General features: G+C 46.2%; 6 non-coding genes and 2 pseudogenes across 6 annotated transcripts; all 8 read left to right on the top strand.

The window, feature by feature from the left end:
• Positions 1–408: 408 nt before the first annotated feature.
• Positions 409–603, top strand: LOC130339854 (U2 spliceosomal RNA). Its single transcript, XR_008880103.1, has one exon. It is a non-coding gene; the product is annotated as a U2 spliceosomal RNA (small nuclear RNA).
• A 2,096-nt stretch (positions 604–2,699) lies between these two features.
• On the top strand, positions 2,700–2,859 carry LOC130339863 (U2 spliceosomal RNA; annotated as a pseudogene).
• Positions 2,860–3,557: 698 nt separating this feature from the next.
• Positions 3,558–3,749, top strand: LOC130339860 (U2 spliceosomal RNA). Its single transcript, XR_008880108.1, has one exon. It is a non-coding gene; the product is annotated as a U2 spliceosomal RNA (small nuclear RNA).
• A 2,082-nt stretch (positions 3,750–5,831) lies between these two features.
• On the top strand, positions 5,832–5,991 carry LOC130339861 (U2 spliceosomal RNA; annotated as a pseudogene).
• A 696-nt stretch (positions 5,992–6,687) lies between these two features.
• LOC130339858 (U2 spliceosomal RNA) lies at positions 6,688–6,869 on the top strand. Its single transcript, XR_008880106.1, has one exon. It is a non-coding gene; the product is annotated as a U2 spliceosomal RNA (small nuclear RNA).
• A 2,071-nt stretch (positions 6,870–8,940) lies between these two features.
• On the top strand, positions 8,941–9,131 carry LOC130339846 (U2 spliceosomal RNA). Its single transcript, XR_008880096.1, has one exon. It is a non-coding gene; the product is annotated as a U2 spliceosomal RNA (small nuclear RNA).
• A 2,072-nt stretch (positions 9,132–11,203) lies between these two features.
• Positions 11,204–11,394, top strand: LOC130339845 (U2 spliceosomal RNA). The gene has a single exon (XR_008880095.1). It is a non-coding gene; the product is annotated as a U2 spliceosomal RNA (small nuclear RNA).
• Positions 11,395–13,466: 2,072 nt separating this feature from the next.
• On the top strand, positions 13,467–13,657 carry LOC130339844 (U2 spliceosomal RNA). Its single transcript, XR_008880094.1, has one exon. It is a non-coding gene; the product is annotated as a U2 spliceosomal RNA (small nuclear RNA).
• Positions 13,658–19,249: the final 5,592 nt, after the last annotated feature.

Raw genomic sequence — 19,249 nt, 5'->3', positions numbered from 1 at the left:
CATGTCCTCTATGCTTACAGCTTCCCGTGGGTGTTGGGTTGATACCGTTTGGGGGGACAGCCAAGGAGGCATCTGCAGGCAACAAAGGTAGGTGTGTGCTTGTGTGTGTGTTGCCTATGCAGATCCTAAGCCCAGTGTTCACATGCAAGTAGGAGGAGTAAGAAGGGTTCCTGGCAAATCCGGGTTATGGATTGGCATTTAAAAAGGCCCCGTGGGAGTGCAATGGGCCCCTGTCTTGCTGCTTAGCAATAATGGTATGGGTTTAGGTTCTGCTGTGTGTACTGGTGGTTGGGACCTGGCCCCCCCAGCCCAGAGTGTGCATGGAAAATTGTCTGGCAGCCTCCCTGACAGCAAGCAGTGATAGTGGCCCATGTAGGGGGACCTTGTTGGGCCGCCCCTTTCACGGTTATCGCTTCTCGGCCTTTTTGGCTAAGATCAAGTGTAGTATCTGTTTCTTATCAGTTTAATATTCTGATACGTCCCCTATCTGGGGACCATATATTAAATGGATTTTTGAGAACGGGGGGCCGATTTCGAAGCTTGCTTCCGTCGCCCTATGCATTGACCCGATATGGCAGTATCTTCGGGTACAGTGCACCACCCCCTTACAGGGTTAAAAAGAAAGATTCCTACTTTCATTGCTACCTGCTTGCTGGCTAGCCAGCTAGCCAGCCCTGTGGCCTTGCTGCTGCAGCCAAAAAACAAAAGGTGGTGCTGCTGCTGCTGCTGCGTTCTGCTTGTGTCTGGCCGCTGTTGGAGCGTCCAGGCACAGGAACTTCTGCTGCTGCTGACTAAATGGCCTCCTTAATTGGATCATTTGAGTAGCCAGCACACCTGTGCAGGTAGGGCATGACATGATAGGCAGCTGCCTTGATAGCGGGTGGGGTGCTGAATGTTCCCTAATTGACAAAATAAGATTAATGCTTATGAAGAAATATAAAATCTCATCCCTTCCCCAATATCGCGCCACACCCCTACCCCTTAATTCCCTGGTTGAACTTGATGGACATATGTCTTTTTTCGACCGTACTAACTATGTAACTATGTAACATAACATGGGGGGGGTCTCCTGGCTGTTCACACAGGTGTGTCATTGCTGTACATTGACCATGCAATTGCTTCTGTGGTATTGCAAAGGCAAAGACAAATGCTTCCAGGCCATCCATTGCACTAATGGATTGGTCATCAGCTGGCTGTCTATTGTCCCGCATCAATATAGACCAAAGTACAGAGGGTTAGGCTATGCTATTGTGCACCTACCTGATGCATCAGAAGGTGCGAGGCCCTTGCTAAATTCTGTGCACAGACTTTGAGATCTATACTTTAGACTGTATCTAAACCTGCTCCAACATGGACTGACATTCTGGCCTACTTTCAGCCGATGCGACTTGTCTGTCGCTGAACAGTCGCTTTTTATGTATTCAGACACCTATGTATAATGTTGTAAAAATGCTCTAGAAGCTAAAGTCGCAGAAATGTCACACATATTTGGCCTGCAAACTTTCTGTGCGGACAAATTCAGACAGGAAAAATCAGTATAAATCCTTAGAAAATTATCCCCCCAGTGTCTCCATCTGCTGGCGGTATTGAATAAGCATTGCTGCACTGATGGGGTATGCATTAGACGAAAAAAAAGAAGAAAAAGAAGAATAATACGCCCAGAAAAGAGGCGAAAAGGAGAAAAACGGTAAAAAAACGTGAAAAAAAAGTAAGAGGAAGAGAAGGGAAAAAAAGGTGGAAATGGGTTTAAAAGTGATTTCGGCGGAGAAATATATATATATATATATATATATATATAGTATATATATATATATATATACGCGCACACACCACACATATATATAAACGTATTCTCCGTTGAGATATTGCAGCCGCTGCTGTGTCCAGCGCCAGGAGCCTTAGCACTGTGCTGTGATGTCACTCAATACCACTGACATCACTAGGTGTAAACAACATCCTCTCCTTTGCTGTGTATGTGACTATGGAGCTGTTTGGTGATGTCGTCTATTATGGCCTTCATAGAAGCAACAGGAGATTGTTGCATCCATCTAGAACCCTCAGAACTACAGTGCTATGATGTCACTCACTTCCACAGGCCCTTGCAGAGTGTAAACAACAACAACCCAGCTTTGTTGTGTATGTAACCATAGGGATTTGTGATGTCACCTAGAACCTTCACAGCAGCGACAGCTTTATGAGGAGCATCAGCACTGCTCTGCCTGAGCAGAACCATCACCGCCATAGGTTGTCAAATAACCCGGATTTAACCCCACACAGGTAAGTCCAATGGGGTGCAGGCATGTCCTCTATGCTTACAGCTTCCCGTGGGTGTTGGTTTGATACCGTTTGGGGACAGCCAAGGAGGCATCTGCAGGCAACAAAGGTAGGTGTTGTGCTTGTGTGTGTGGTTTCCCTATGCAGATCCTAAGCCCAGTGTCACATGCAAGTAGGAGGAGTAAGAAGGGTTCCTGGCAAATCCGGGTTATGGATTGCATTTAAAAAGGCCCCGTGGAGTGCAATGGGCCCCTGTCTTGCTGCTTAGCATTAATGGTATGGGTTTAGGTTTCTGCTGTGTGTACTGGTGGTTGACTGCCCCCCAGCCCAGAGTGTGCATGGAAAATTGTCTGGCAGCCTCCCTGACAGCAAGCAGTGATAGTGCCCATGAAGGGGACCTTGTTGGGCCCGCCCCTTTCACGGTTATCGCTTCTCGGCCTTTTGGCTAAGATCAAGTGTAGTATCTGTTCTTATCAGTTTTCATGCTGGTGGGGATGGGTGCTGCATGGAGGATGCAGGTGTACCAGGGCTTTCCGGGGCTGGTTCTGAGGAATCAGCTCGACGGCTGCCCCGATGTGACCTGTTCCCTCCGGGTCTCGCCATGAGGCTGAGAGGGTCTAGAGCCGAGGTACTTTTGTGCCTCGGGGAGTGGTGACCCCGAGGTGCCGAAACTCACTGGGAGAATAGGCCTCACTGAGTTGAAGCACGGGCACCATAATCTCTTCACCTTGTGGCACTCACCTCTTGATTCCCCGGCCTTCTGGCTAGGATCAGAGAAATTTTTATAGATCCGGCCGGATGTCCGGGCAGTATATCTGCACACATTCACTTATTTATTTATTTTTTGGCTCACTGGTGTCACTTTTTGCGTGTTGTGTGTTCACAGGATTTGTCAGGATGCGGTAGCCCTTCTGGTGTCCCTCCTGGCGGTCTAGGGGAGGTGTGTGTGGCCCATTAGGTTCCGCACCTCCCTGCAAACACCCCGGGTACTCCTGCTTCGCAGGGTACCTACCGTAATCGGCTCTGCGGGCAGATACCTTGGCTAACGCCAAGGGGGATGCCGGGAGCATTTGTGGTCTCCTAGTAGCTTCGGCGAAAAGGGACATCGAACCCTGGAACCTCGCAGGTACCTTTTGGTCCGGAGGCGAAGGGTAAGGTTTGTTGGGGGGGCCTCTCTCCTATCGGAGAAGGGCTTGCGATAGACCGCATCCTTTGTGCACGTTTTTTTTAGTGTAACACGTTTGCACTTTTTCTTGCACTTTGGGTGAATCGAAAGCACGTTCCTCGGCTTTAGATAAAAAAAAAAAAAAAAAAAAAAAAATCTGTTCTTATCAGTTTAATATCTGATACGTCCCCTATCTGGGGACCATATATTAAATGGATTTTTGAGAACGGGGGGCCGATTTCGAAGCTTGCTTCCGTCGCCCTATGCATTGACCCGATATGGCAGTATCTTCGGGTACAGTGCACCACCCCCCTTACAGGGTTAAAAAGAAAGATTCCTACTTTCATTGCTACCTGCTTGCTGGCTAGCCAGCTAGCCAGCCCTGTGGGCCTTGCTGCTGCAGCCAAAAAACAAAAGGTGGTGCTGCTGCTGCTGCTTCTGCTTGTGTCTGGCCGCTGTTGGAGCGTCCAGGCACAGGACTTCTGCTGCTGCTGACTAAATGGCCTCCTTAATTGGATCATTTGAGTAGCCAGCACACCTGTGCAGGTAGGGCATGACATGATAGGCAGCTGCCTTGATAGCGGGTGGGTGCTGAATGTTCCTAATTGACAAAATAAGATTAATGCTTATGAAGAAATATAAAATCTCATCCCTTCCCCAATATCGCGCCACACCCCTACCCCTTAATTCCCTGGTTGAACTTGATGGACATATGTCTTTTTTCGACCGTACTAACTATGTAACTATGTAACATAACATGGGGGGGGTCTCCTGGCTGTTCACACAGGTGTGTCATTGCTGTACATTGACCATGCATTGCTTCTGTGGTATTGCAAAGGCAAAGACAAATGCTTCCAGCCATCCATTGCACTAATGGATTGGTCATCAGCTGGCTGTCTATGTCCCGCATCAATATAGACCAAAGTACAGAGGGTTAGGCTATGCTATTGTGCACCTACCTGATGCATCAGAAGGTGCGAGGCCCTTGCTAAATTCTGTGCACAGACTTTGAGATCTATACTTTAGACTGTATCTAAACCTGCTCCAACATGGACTGACATTCTGGCCTACTTTCAGCCGATGCGACTTGTCTGTCGCTGAACAGTCGCTTTTTATGTATTCAGCACCTATGTATAATGTTGTAAAAATGCTCTAGAAGCTAAAGTCGCAGAAATGTCACACATATTTGGCCTGCAACTTTCTGTGCGACAAATTCAGACAGGAAAAATCAGTATAAATCCTTAGAAAATTATCCCCCAGTGTCTCCATCTGCTGGCGGTATTGAATAAGCATTGCTGCACTGATGGGGTATGCATTAGACGAAAAAAAAGAAGAAAAAGAAGAATAATACGCCCAGAAAAGAGGCGAAAAGGAGAAAAACGTAAAAAAAACCGTGAAAAAAAAAGTAAGAGGAAGAGAAGGGAAAAAAAGGTGGAAATGGTTTAAAAGTGATTTCGGCGGAGAAATATATATATATATATATATATATATATATATATATATATATATATATGCGCACACACACACATATATATAAACGTATTCTCCGTTGAGATATTGCAGCCGCTGCTGTGTCCAGGCCCAGGAGCCTTAGCACTGTGCTGTGATGTCACTCAATACCACTGACATCACTAGGTGTAAACAACATCTCTCCTTTGCTGTGTATGTGACTATGGAGCTGTTTGGTGATGTCGTCTATTATGGCCTTCATAGAAGCAACAGGAGATTGTTGCATCCATCTAGAACCCTCAGAACTACAGTGCTATGATGTCACTCACTTCCACAGGCCTTGCAGAGTGTAAACAACAACAACCCAGCTTTGTTGTGTATGTAACCATAGGGATTTGTGTGATGTCACCTAGAACCTTCACAGCAGCGACAGCTTTATGAGGAGCATCAGCACTGCTCTGCCTGAGCAGAACCATCACCGCCATAGGTTGTCAAATAACCCCGGATTTAACCCACACAGGTAAGTCCAATGGGGTGCAGGCATGTCCTCTATGCTTACAGCTTCCCGTGGGTGTTGGTTTGATACCGTTTGGGGACAGCCAAGGAGGCATCTGCAGGCAACAAAAGGTAGGTGTGTGCTTGTGTGTGTGTTTCCTATGCAGATCCTAAGCCCAGTGTCACATGCAAGTAGGAGGAGTAAGAAGGGTTCCTGGCAAATCCGGGTTATGGATTGCATTTAAAAAGGCCCCGTGGGAGTGCAATGGGCCCCTGTCTTGCTGCTTAGCAATAATGGTATGGGTTTAGGTTCTGCTGTGTGTACTGGTGGTTGACTGCCCCCCAGCCCAGAGTGTGCATGGAAAATTGTCTGGGCAGCCTCCCTGTCAGCAAGCAGTGATAGTGCCCATGAAGGGGGGACCTTGTTGGGCCCGCCCCTTTCACGGTTATCGCTTCTCGGCCTTTTGGCTAAGATCAAGTGTAGTATCTGTTCTTATCAGTTTTCATGCTGGTGGGGATGGGTGCTGCATGGAGGATGCAGGTGTACCAGGGCTTTCCGGGGCTGGTTCTGAGGAATCAGCTCGACGGCTGCCCCGATGTGACCTGTTCCCTCCGGGTCTCGCCATGAGGCTGAGAGGGTCTAGAGCCGAGGTACTTTTGTGCCTCGGGGAGTGGTGACCCCGAGGTGCCGAAACTCACTGGGAGAATAGACTCACTGAGTTGAAGCACGGGCACCATAATCTCTTCACCTTGTGGCACTCACCTCTTGATTCCCGGCCTTCTGGCTAGGATCAGAGAAATTTTTTATAGATCCGGCCGGATGTCCGGGCAGTATATCTGCACACATTCACTTATTTATTTCTTTTTTGTTTCACTGTGTCACTTTTTGCGTGTTGTGTGTTCACAGGATTGGTCAGGATGCGGTAGCCCTTCTGGGTGTCCCTCCTGGCGGTCTAGGGGAGGTGTGTGTGGCCATTAGGTTCCGCACCTCCCTGCAAACACCCCGGGTACTCCTGCTTTGGCAGGGTACCTACCGTAATCGGCTCTGCGGGCAGATACCTTGGCTAACGCCAAGGGGGATGCCGGGAGCATTTGTGGTCCCCTAGTAGCTTCGGCGAAAAGGGACATCGAACCTGGAACCTCGCAGGTACCTTTTGGTCCGGAGGCGAAGGGTAAGGTTTGTTGGGGGGCCTCTCTCCTATCGGAGAAGGGCTTGCGATAGACCGCATCCTTTGTGCACGTTTTTTTTTAGTGTAACACGTTTGCACTTTTTCTTGCACTTTGGGTGAATCGAAAGCACGTTCCTCGGCTTTAGATAAAAAAAAAAAAAAAATCTGTTCTTATCAGTTTAATATCTGATACGTCCCCTATCTGGGGACCATATATTAAATGGATTTTTGAGAACGGGGGCCGATTTCGAAGCTTGCTTCCGTCGCCCTATGCATTGACCCGATATGGCAGTATCTTCGGGTACAGTGCACCACCCCCTTACAGGGTTAAAAAGAAAGATTCCTACTTTCATTGCTACCTGCTTGCTGGCTAGCCAGCTAGCCAGCCCTGTGGGCCTTGCTGCTGCAGCCAAAAAACAAAAGGTGGTGCTGCTGCTGCTGCTTCTGCTTGTGTCTGGCCGCTGTTGGAGCGTCCAGGCACAGGACTTCTGCTGCTGCTGACTAAATGGCCTCCTTAATTGGATCATTTGAGTAGCCAGCACACCTGTGCAGGTAGGGCATGACATGATAGGCAGCTGCCTTGATAGCGGGTGGGTGCTGAATGTTCCTAATTGACAAAATAAGATTAATGCTTATGAAGAAATATAAAATCTCATCCCTTCCCCAATATCGCGCCACACCCCTACCCCTTAATTCCCTGGTTGAACTTGATGGACATATGTCTTTTTTCGACCGTACTAACTATGTAACTATGTAACATAACATGGGGGGGGGTCTCCTGGCTGTTCACACAGGTGTGTCATTGCTGTACATTGACCATGCATTGCTTCTGTGGTATTGCAAAGGCAAAGACAAATGCTTCCAGCCATCCATTGCACTAATGGATTGGTCATCAGCTGGCTGTCTATGTCCCGCATCAATATAGACCAAAGTACAGAGGGTTAGGCTATGCTATTGTGCACCTACCTGATGCATCAGAAGGTGCGAGGCCCTTGCTAAATTCTGTGCACAGACTTTGAGATCTATACTTTAGACTGTATCTAAACCTGCTCCAACATGGACTGACATTCTGGCCTACTTTCAGCCGATGCGACTTGTCTGTCGCTGAACAGTCGCTTTTTATGTATTCAGCACCTATGTATAATGTTGTAAAAATGCTCTAGAAGCTAAAGTCGCAGAAATGTCACACATATTTGGCCTGCAACTTTCTGTGCGACAAATTCAGACAGGAAAAATCAGTATAAATCCTTAGAAAATTATCCCCCAGTGTCTCCATCTGCTGGCGGTATTGAATAAGCATTGCTGCACTGATGGGGTATGCATTAGACGAAAAAAAAGAAGAAAAAGAAGAATAATACGCCCAGAAAAGAGGCGAAAAGGAGAAAAACGTAAAAAAACGTGAAAAAAAAGTAAGAGGAAGAGAAGGGAAAAAAAGGTGGAAATGGGTTTAAAAGTGATTTCGGCGGAGAAATATATATATATATATATATATATATATATATATATATATATATACGCGCACACACACACATATATATAAACGTATTCTCCGTTGAGATATTGCAGCCGCTGCTGTGTCCAGGCCCAGGAGCCTTAGCACTGTGCTGTGATGTCACTCAATACCACTGACATCACTAGGTGTAAACAACATCTCTCCTTTGCTGTGTATGTGACTATGGAGCTGTTTGGTGATGTCGTCTATTACGGCCTTCATAGAAGCAACAGGAGATTGTTGCATCCATCTTGAACCCTCAGAACTACAGTGCTATGATGTCACTCACTTCCACAGGCCTTGCAGAGTGTAAACAACAACAACCCAGCTTTGTTGTGTATGTAACCATAGGGATTTGTGATGTCACCTAGAACCTTCACAGCAGCGACAGCTTTATGAGGAGCATCAGCACTGCTCTGCCTGAGCAGAACCATCACCGCCATAGGTTGTCAAATAACCCGGATTTAACCCACACAGGTAAGTCCAATGGGGTGCAGGCATGTCCTCTATGCTTACAGCTTCCCGTGGGTGTTGGTTTGATACCGTTTGGGGACAGCCAAGGAGGCATCTGCAGGCAACAAAGGTAGGTGTGTGCTTGTGTGTGTGTTTCCTATGCAGATCCTAAGCCCAGTGTCACATGCAAGTAGGAGGAGTAAGAAGGGTTCCTGGCAAATCCGGGTTATGGATTGCATTTAAAAAGGCCCCGTGGGAGTGCAATGGGCCCCTGTCTTGCTGCTTAGCAATAATGGTATGGGTTTAGGTTCTGCTGTGTGTACTGGTGGTTGACTGCCCCCCAGCCCAGAGTGTGCATGGAAAATTGTCTGGCAGCCTCCCTGACAGCAAGCAGTGATAGTGCCCATGAAGGGGACCTTGTTGGGCCCGCCCCTTTCACGGTTATCGCTTCTCGGCCTTTTGGCTAAGATCAAGTGTAGTATCTGTTCTTATCAGTTTAATATCTGATACGTCCCCTATCTGGGGACCATATATTAAATGGATTTTTGAGAACGGGGGCCGATTTCGAAGCTTGCTTCCGTCGCCCTATGCATTGACCCGATATGGCAGTATCTTCGGGTACAGTGCACCACCCCCTTACAGGGTTAAAAAGAAAGATTCCTACTTTCATTGCTACCTGCTTGCTGGCTAGCCAGCTAGCCAGCCCTGTGGGCCTTGCTGCTGCAGCCAAAAAACAAAAGGTGGTGCTGCTGCTGCTGCTTCTGCTTGTGTCTGGCCGCTGTTGGAGCGTCCAGGCACAGGACTTCTGCTGCTGCTGACTAAATGGCCTCCTTAATTGGATCATTTGAGTAGCCAGCACACCTGTGCAGGTAGGGCATGACATGATAGGCAGCTGCCTTGATAGCGGGTGGGTGCTGAATGTTCCTAATTGACAAAATAAGATTAATGCTTATGAAGAAATATAAAATCTCATCCCTTCCCCAATATCGCGCCACACCCCTACCCCTTAATTCCCTGGTTGAACTTGATGGACATATGTCTTTTTTCGACCGTACTAACTATGTAACTATGTAACATAACATGGGGGGGGTCTCCTGGCTGTTCACACAGGTGTGTCATTGCTGTACATTGACCATGCATTGCTTCTGTGGTATTGCAAAGGCAAAGACAAATGCTTCCAGCCATCCATTGCACTAATGGATTGGTCATCAGCTGGCTGTCTATGTCCCGCATCAATATAGACCAAAGTACAGAGGGTTAGGCTATGCTATTGTGCACCTACCTGATGCATCAGAAGGTGCGAGGCCCTTGCTAAATTCTGTGCACAGACTTTGAGATCTATACTTTAGACTGTATCTAAACCTGCTCCAACATGGACTGACATTCTGGCCTACTTTCAGCCGATGCGACTTGTCTGTCGCTGAACAGTCGCTTTTTATGTATTCAGCACCTATGTATAATGTTGTAAAAATGCTCTAGAAGCTAAAGTCGCAGAAATGTCACACATATTTGGCCTGCAACTTTCTGTGCGACAAATTCAGACAGGAAAAATCAGTATAAATCCTTAGAAAATTATCCCCCAGTGTCTCCATCTGCTGGCGGTATTGAATAAGCATTGCTGCACTGATGGGGTATGCATTAGACGAAAAAAAAGAAGAAAAAGAAGAATAATACGCCCAGAAAAGAGGCGAAAAGGAGAAAAACGTAAAAAAACGTGAAAAAAAAGTAAGAGGAAGAGAAGGGAAAAAAAGGTGGAAATGGGTTTAAAAGTGATTTCGGCGGAGAAATATATATATATATATATATATATATATATATATATATATATATATACGCGCACACACACACATATATATAAACGTATTCTCCGTTGAGATATTGCAGCCGCTGCTGTGTCCAGGCCCAGGAGCCTTAGCACTGTGCTGTGATGTCACTCAATACCACTGACATCACTAGGTGTAAACAACATCTCTCCTTTGCTGTGTATGTGACTATGGAGCTGTTTGGTGATGTCGTCTATTATGGCCTTCATAGAAGCAACAGGAGATTGTTGCATCCATCTAGAACCCTCAGAACTACAGTGCTATGATGTCACTCACTTCCACAGGCCTTGCAGAGTGTAAACAACAACAACCCAGCTTTGTTGTGTATGTAACCATAGGGATTTGTGATGTCACCTAGAACCTTCACAGCAGCGACAGCTTTATGAGGAGCATCAGCACTGCTCTGCCTGAGCAGAACCATCACCGCCATAGGTTGTCAAATAACCCGGATTTAACCCACACAGGTAAGTCCAATGGGGTGCAGGCATGTCCTCTATGCTTACAGCTTCCCGTGGGTGTTGGTTTGATACCGTTTGGGGACAGCCAAGGAGGCATCTGCAGGCAACAAAGGTAGGTGTGTGCTTGTGTGTGTGTTTCCTATGCAGATCCTAAGCCCAGTGTCACATGCAAGTAGGAGGAGTAAGAAGGGTTCCTGGCAAATCCGGGTTATGGATTGCATTTAAAAAGGCCCCGTGGGAGTGCAATGGGCCCCTGTCTTGCTGCTTAGCAATAATGGTATGGGTTTAGGTTCTGCTGTGTGTACTGGTGGTTGACTGCCCCCCAGCCCAGAGTGTGCATGGAAAATTGTCTGGCAGCCTCCCTGACAGCAAGCAGTGATAGTGCCCATGAAGGGGACCTTGTTGGGCCCGCCCCTTTCACGGTTATCGCTTCTCGGCCTTTTGGCTAAGATCAAGTGTAGTATCTGTTCTTATCAGTTTAATATCTGATACGTCCCCTATCTGGGGACCATATATTAAATGGATTTTTGAGAACGGGGGCCGATTTCGAAGCTTGCTTCCGTCGCCCTATGCATTGACCCGATATGGCAGTATCTTCGGGTACAGTGCACCACCCCCTTACAGGGTTAAAAAGAAAGATTCCTACTTTCATTGCTACCTGCTTGCTGGCTAGCCAGCTAGCCAGCCCTGTGGGCCTTGCTGCTGCAGCCAAAAAACAAAAGGTGGTGCTGCTGCTGCTGCTTCTGCTTGTGTCTGGCCGCTGTTGGAGCGTCCAGGCACAGGACTTCTGCTGCTGCTGACTAAATGGCCTCCTTAATTGGATCATTTGAGTAGCCAGCACACCTGTGCAGGTAGGGCATGACATGATAGGCAGCTGCCTTGATAGCGGGTGGGTGCTGAATGTTCCTAATTGACAAAATAAGATTAATGCTTATGAAGAAATATAAAATCTCATCCCTTCCCCAATATCGCGCCACACCCCTACCCCTTAATTCCCTGGTTGAACTTGATGGACATATGTCTTTTTTCGACCGTACTAACTATGTAACTATGTAACATAACATGGGGGGGGTCTCCTGGCTGTTCACACAGGTGTGTCATTGCTGTACATTGACCATGCATTGCTTCTGTGGTATCGCAAAGGCAAAGACAAATGCTTCCAGCCATCCATTGCACTAATGGATTGGTCATCAGCTGGCTGTCTATGTCCCGCATCAATATAGACCAAAGTACAGAGGGTTAGGCTATGCTATTGTGCACCTACCTGATGCATCAGAAGGTGCGAGGCCCTTGCTAAATTCTGTGCACAGACTTTGAGATCTATACTTTAGACTGTATCTAAACCTGCTCCAACATGGACTGACATTCTGGCCTACTTTCAGCCGATGCGACTTGTCTGTCGCTGAACAGTCGCTTTTTATGTATTCAGCACCTATGTATAATGTTGTAAAAATGCTCTAGAAGCTAAAGTCGCAGAAATGTCACACATATTTGGCCTGCAACTTTCTGTGCGACAAATTCAGACAGGAAAAATCAGTATAAATCCTTAGAAAATTATCCCCCAGTGTCTCCATCTGCTGGCGGTATTGAATAAGCATTGCTGCACTGATGGGGTATGCATTAGACGAAAAAAAAGAAGAAAAAGAAGAATAATACGCCCAGAAAAGAGGCGAAAAGGAGAAAAACGTAAAAAAACGTGAAAAAAAAGTAAGAGGAAGAGAAGGGAAAAAAAGGTGGAAATGGGTTTAAAAGTGATTTCGGCGGAGAAATATATATATATATATATATATATATATATATATATATATATATATACGCGCACACACACACATATATATAAACGTATTCTCCGTTGAGATATTGCAGCCGCTGCTGTGTCCAGGCCCAGGAGCCTTAGCACTGTGCTGTGATGTCACTCAATACCACTGACATCACTAGGTGTAAACAACATCTCTCCTTTGCTGTGTATGTGACTATGGAGCTGTTTGGTGATGTCGTCTATTATGGCCTTCATAGAAGCAACAGGAGATTGTTGCATCCATCTAGAACCCTCAGAACTACAGTGCTATGATGTCACTCACTTCCACAGGCCTTGCAGAGTGTAAACAACAACAACCCAGCTTTGTTGTGTATGTAACCATAGGGATTTGTGATGTCACCTAGAACCTTCACAGCAGCGACAGCTTTATGAGGAGCATCAGCACTGCTCTGCCTGAGCAGAACCATCACCGCCATAGGTTGTCAAATAACCCGGATTTAACCCACACAGGTAAGTCCAATGGGGTGCAGGCATGTCCTCTATGCTTACAGCTTCCCGTGGGTGTTGGTTTGATACCGTTTGGGGACAGCCAAGGAGGCATCTGCAGGCAACAAAGGTAGGTGTGTGCTTGTGTGTGTGTTTCCTATGCAGATCCTAAGCCCAGTGTCACATGCAAGTAGGAGGAGTAAGAAGGGTTCCTGGCAAATCCGGGTTATGGATTGCATTTAAAAAGGCCCCGTGGGAGTGCAATGGGCCCCTGTCTTGCTGCTTAGCAATAATGGTATGGGTTTAGGTTCTGCTGTGTGTACTGGTGGTTGACTGCCCCCCAGCCCAGAGTGTGCATGGAAAATTGTCTGGCAGCCTCCCTGACAGCAAGCAGTGATAGTGCCCATGAAGGGGACCTTGTTGGGCCCGCCCCTTTCACGGTTATCGCTTCTCGGCCTTTTGGCTAAGATCAAGTGTAGTATCTGTTCTTATCAGTTTAATATCTGATACGTCCCCTATCTGGGGACCATATATTAAATGGATTTTTGAGAACGGGGGCCGATTTCGAAGCTTGCTTCCGTCGCCCTATGCATTGACCCGATATGGCAGTATCTTCGGGTACAGTGCACCACCCCCTTACAGGGTTAAAAAGAAAGATTCCTACTTTCATTGCTACCTGCTTGCTGGCTAGCCAGCTAGCCAGCCCTGTGGGCCTTGCTGCTGCAGCCAAAAAACAAAAGGTGGTGCTGCTGCTGCTGCTTCTGCTTGTGTCTGGCCGCTGTTGGAGCGTCCAGGCACAGGACTTCTGCTGCTGCTGACTAAATGGCCTCCTTAATTGGATCATTTGAGTAGCCAGCACACCTGTGCAGGTAGGGCATGACATGATAGGCAGCTGCCTTGATAGCGGGTGGGTGCTGAATGTTCCTAATTGACAAAATAAGATTAATGCTTATGAAGAAATATAAAATCTCATCCCTTCCCCAATATCGCGCCACACCCCTACCCCTTAATTCCCTGGTTGAACTTGATGGACATATGTCTTTTTTCGACCGTACTAACTATGTAACTATGTAACATAACATGGGGGGGGTCTCCTGGCTGTTCACACAGGTGTGTCATTGCTGTACATTGACCATGCATTGCTTCTGTGGTATTGCAAAGGCAAAGACAAATGCTTCCAGCCATCCATTGCACTAATGGATTGGTCATCAGCTGGCTGTCTATGTCCCGCATCAATATAGACCAAAGTACAGAGGGTTAGGCTATGCTATTGTGCACCTACCTGATGCATCAGAAGGTGCGAGGCCCTTGCTAAATTCTGTGCACAGACTTTGAGATCTATACTTTAGACTGTATCTAAACCTGCTCCAACATGGACTGACATTCTGGCCTACTTTCAGCCGATGCGACTTGTCTGTCGCTGAACAGTCGCTTTTTATGTATTCAGCACCTATGTATAATGTTGTAAAAATGCTCTAGAAGCTAAAGTCGCAGAAATGTCACACATATTTGGCCTGCAACTTTCTGTGCGACAAATTCAGACAGGAAAAATCAGTATAAATCCTTAGAAAATTATCCCCCAGTGTCTCCATCTGCTGGCGGTATTGAATAAGCATTGCTGCACTGATGGGGTATGCATTAGACGAAAAAAAAGAAGAAAAAGAAGAATAATACGCCCAGAAAAGAGGCGAAAAGGAGAAAAACGTAAAAAAACGTGAAAAAAAAGTAAGAGGAAGAGAAGGGAAAAAAAGGTGGAAATGGGTTTAAAAGTGATTTCGGCGGAGAAATATATATATATATATATATATATATATATATATATATATATATATACGCGCACACACACACATATATATAAACGTATTCTCCGTTGAGATATTGCAGCCGCTGCTGTGTCCAGGCCCAGGAGCCTTAGCACTGTGCTGTGATGTCACTCAATACCACTGACATCACTAGGTGTAAACAACATCTCTCCTTTGCTGTGTATGTGACTATGGAGCTGTTTGGTGATGTCGTCTATTATGGCCTTCATAGAAGCAACAGGAGATTGTTGCATCCATCTAGAACCCTCAGAACTACAGTGCTATGATGTCACTCACTTCCACAGGCCTTGCAGAGTGTAAACAACAACAACCCAGCTTTGTTGTGTATGTAACCATAGGGATTTGTGATGTCACCTAGAACCTTCACAGCAGCGACAGCTTTATGAGGAGCATCAGCACTGCTCTGCCTGAGCAGAACCATCACCGCCATAGGTTGTCAAATAACCCGGATTTAACCCACACAGGTAAGTCCAATGGGGTGCAGGCATGTCCTCTATGCTTACAGCTTCCCGTGGGTGTTGGTTTGATACCGTTTGGGGACAGCCAAGGAGGCATCTGCAGGCAACAAAGGTAGGTGTGTGCTTGTGTGTGTGTTTCCTATGCAGATCCTAAGCCCAGTGTCACATGCAAGTAGGAGGAGTAAGAAGGGTTCCTGGCAAATCCGGGTTATGGATTGCATTTAAAAAGGCCCCGTGGGAGTGCAATGGGCCCCTGTCTTGCTGCTTAGCAATAATGGTATGGGTTTAGGTTCTGCTGTGTGTACTGGTGGTTGACTGCCCCCCAGCCCAGAGTGTGCATGGAAAATTGTCTGGCAGCCTCCCTGACAGCAAGCAGTGATAGTGCCCATGAAGGGGACCTTGTTGGGCCCGCCCCTTTCACGGTTATCGCTTCTCGGCCTTTTGGCTCAGATCAAGTGTAAACTTGGTCTGGGTCAGGGGTGCGTGTTTCTCTGCTTGCAGAGGGTTTTTTCAGGAGGCGATACTGTGGTCTCAGACCGACAGAGAAGATGGCAGCTGGATTCGTTAAGAACACTATTCGGGTGAAGGTGGAGGTTTCTGATGTGGAGAAGAATAAGATCACGTTTGTTTGGCGTCGTTTGGTGGAGGACATGGCCGGGATACCGATGAAGGACGTCTTTTGCTTACAGGAAAGTAAGCGGCAAGGTATATATGATGTGAGTTTCTACACTATTAATGGGTGCCTGTCCTTTTACCAGAGCCTGCGTGAGAATGTGGAAAATACCATTATGAAGAATGTGTCGTTTGAGCCTTTGTTTGAGTTGGAGGAGAAACCCCTTTTAGTCCGTGTATACAACCCGTTTATGGATGTGAAGTTGGTGGAAAATTTTTTGAAGCAGTACTGTGAGACTGTCAGAGGAGGGATTGCACAGAAGAGCATATTGGGAGTGTTTAATGCGGAGTATAAGTTTTTGGTGAAGTTGAAGCAAGATGCCAGTGGAATTTACGGAGTGCAGCATCCCCCGGCGAGTTTTTCTATTGCGGGGCAGAGAGGTTATCTTACCTACCCTGGGCAGCCCATGTTCTGCAGAAAGTGCCATATGTTTGGGCATGTGAAGGAGAATTGTGCGGCTGTGAGAGTGTGCAGGAATTGCCAGAAAGAGGGACATGAGGCCAATGCGTGTCCTGAGCCAAAAAAATGCCATGTATGTGGAGAGGCTGGACATGTGATGAGAGAGTGCCCGGAAGAGAGAAAAAGGAGGGAGGAGGAGAAGATCGAAAGACAGAAAGAGGTAGAAAGGAAGCAGGAGGAGGGAAAGAGATACCTGGAAGAGAGAGATAAAATGGAGACAAGTGCTGTGATGGAGGGGACTCCAGTTTTGGAGGGGACTCCAGTTTTGGAGGGGTCTCCAATTTTGGAGGGAAATCCAATTTTGGAGGGAAAGCCCATTTTGGAGGGAAAACCCGTTTTGGCGGGAAAACCTGGACTTAAGCTTATGGAGAGCAAGACTGTGGCTGTGGTGCAGAAGGAGTTGGAGGAAGAGATGGAGAATGAGCCTGTGATTGAAGATTTTACTACCGATTCAGAGAGTGCTGTGTCTTCAGGAAGGCATAGAGGGAAGAAAGTGGCGGATGATTTGTGTCACAGGTATCCAAAAAAAGCGAGAAAGAAAGAATGGGCTGAGAGGAGTGAGGAGACTTCGTTTAGTTCGAGAAACCCTTTCGAACCATTATTTAGATCCGAGGTGGATCAGGAAGGTGATGGACAAGTACCGCTTGGTACCTTAACCCGTAGAACATCGCATTGATTGGTGTTTTCTTTTGTATATAGGTGATTGTTTTGTTGTGTTTTTTTTCCTTTGTTTGTTTTTTTCATATGGGGATAGTAGTATGTCTTTTAAAATAATTTCATCTAATGTTAGGGTGTTTAGGAGTAGGGTTAGGAGGGCTGCAATTTTGCAGGAGTTGGCAGGTATGGGGGCTGATGTTATTTGTGTACAAGAGTGTGGGTTGGTGGAAGAGGTAGGGAAGGGGGAGTGGGGATATGGGGATTCTGTGTGGTCTATGTCTTCTGTAAATAGGAATGATGGGGTTGGTGTGTTATTTAAGGATAAGAGGTTCAAGGTAGAGAGCCATACAGTGATTGAAGAGGGAAGGTGTTTGATGGTTAAGGTGGAGGTGGGTGGAGTTAAGGTTCGAATATTTAATGTGTATGCGTCTGTTAAGAAGAATGAGAGGGTGGAGTTGTTTGAGAAGTTAAAGTTGTTTTTGCCGGGGAGAGAGCCTATGGTATGTGTGGGGGATTTCAATTGTGAGATTGAAGGGAGTAAGATCGATGTATCTGGTAGGATGTTGAGGAATGTGGTGAATGATTTGAGGTTGCAAGATGTGGCTAAATTGTGTAATGTTGATGTGTGTCCGACTTATTTTTCAGATAGGGGAAAGTGTGCTTCAAGATTGGATATGTGTTTTGTGTCAAAAGGAGTGTTGGGTAGGGAGTATATGCAAATGAAGGTATTGTATTCAGATCATGAGTGTGTAAGATGTGATTTGGGGTTTAATGTGGAATGTTTGAGTGGGCGGGGTTTATGGAAATTGAATGTTAGTTTGATGGAGGAGGGAGGGGTGTATGAGAGGTATGTGAAGAAGTATGAGGTTTGGAAGAGGAGGAAAGCTGATTTTGTGGATGTATTGCAGTGGTGGAGTTGGGTGAAGGAGAGAACGCATGTTTTCTTTAAAAGAGAGGGGTATAAGAGAGCTGCGGGAAAGAGAAGAAGGTATGAGTGGCTGCAGAAGAGATTGATCTTTTTGAAAAAATGGAGGAAGAGTGGTGGTTGTGTGGAGAGTGAGATTGAAGAGATTAAGAAGGAAGTAGAGAAGTGGATGTTGGAGAGAGGAAGAGAGATTGTGTATCAGGCTAAGTTGAATAAGTTGGAGAAGGGTGAGAGATGCTCAAGGTTTTTCTTTAAAAGGGTGTCTGGTAAAAGAGAGGAGTTGATAGAGGTGTATGATAAGGATGGTGTGATGGTTAAAGGTAAAAGAGTGTTGAGTGTGGTTGAGGATTTTTATAAGGATTTATATGCTGAGAAGGAGTGTGATATGGGTCTGCAGTCTGAGGTGATTGGGAAGATTGAGAGCAGAGTGCATGACAGGGAGGCAGATAGCCTGGTGAAAGGTGTGGGAGTGAAAGAATTGGAGTTGGTGATTAAAAGTATGGCTAGAAATAAGACACCAGGTGAGGATGGGTTGCCGGTGGAATTTTATGCTAGAATGTGGGAGACGGTTAAAGTGGATTTGGTGGAGATTTATGATTTTGTGTGCAAGAATGGTAGATTGGAGGAAAGTATGAAGAGTGGAGTGGTGGTATTGATCTTTAAAAAAGGGGATAGAAAGGATGTGAGGAATTGGAGACCGATTACGTTATTGAATGTTGATTATAAAATTCTTGCAAAGGTGTTGGCGAATAGAATGAGGGATGTGATTGATCAGGTGATTGGAGAAGAACAAGTATGTGGTGTGCCAAAAAGAAGGATAAGTGAGAATTTGGGTTTGTTGCGTGATGTATTATGGGATTGCTTGGGTAGAGATCAGTGTGTTGGAGTGTTGTCTTTGGATTTTGAGAAAGCTTTTGATAGGTTGTCACATGAGTTTTTATTTAAAGTGTTGGATAGAATGGGTTTTCCGGAAGGTTTTGTTAAAATGATTAGAGTATTGTATGATGGAGTGTATAGTAAAGTATTAATTAATGGCTGGGTTAGTAAGAAAGTGAATGTGTGTTCTGGAGTGAGACAGGGGTGTCCCCTGTCACCCTTGGTCTTTATATGTGCGATAGAGCCTTTGTTGGAGTTGTTGAGAAGGGATAAGTGTATGAGAGGTGTGAGGATTCCTGGGAGTGGTGGGAGAGACTTGAAAGTGTTGGCATATATGGATGATGTTTGTGTGATC

Source organism: Hyla sarda, unplaced genomic scaffold (genome assembly GCF_029499605.1).
Source record: "Hyla sarda isolate aHylSar1 unplaced genomic scaffold, aHylSar1.hap1 scaffold_555, whole genome shotgun sequence".
NCBI lineage: Eukaryota > Metazoa > Chordata > Amphibia > Anura > Hylidae > Hyla > Hyla sarda.
Note: the sequence above shows the minus strand (reverse complement) of the source record. Positions and strands in the feature narration are given on the sequence as shown.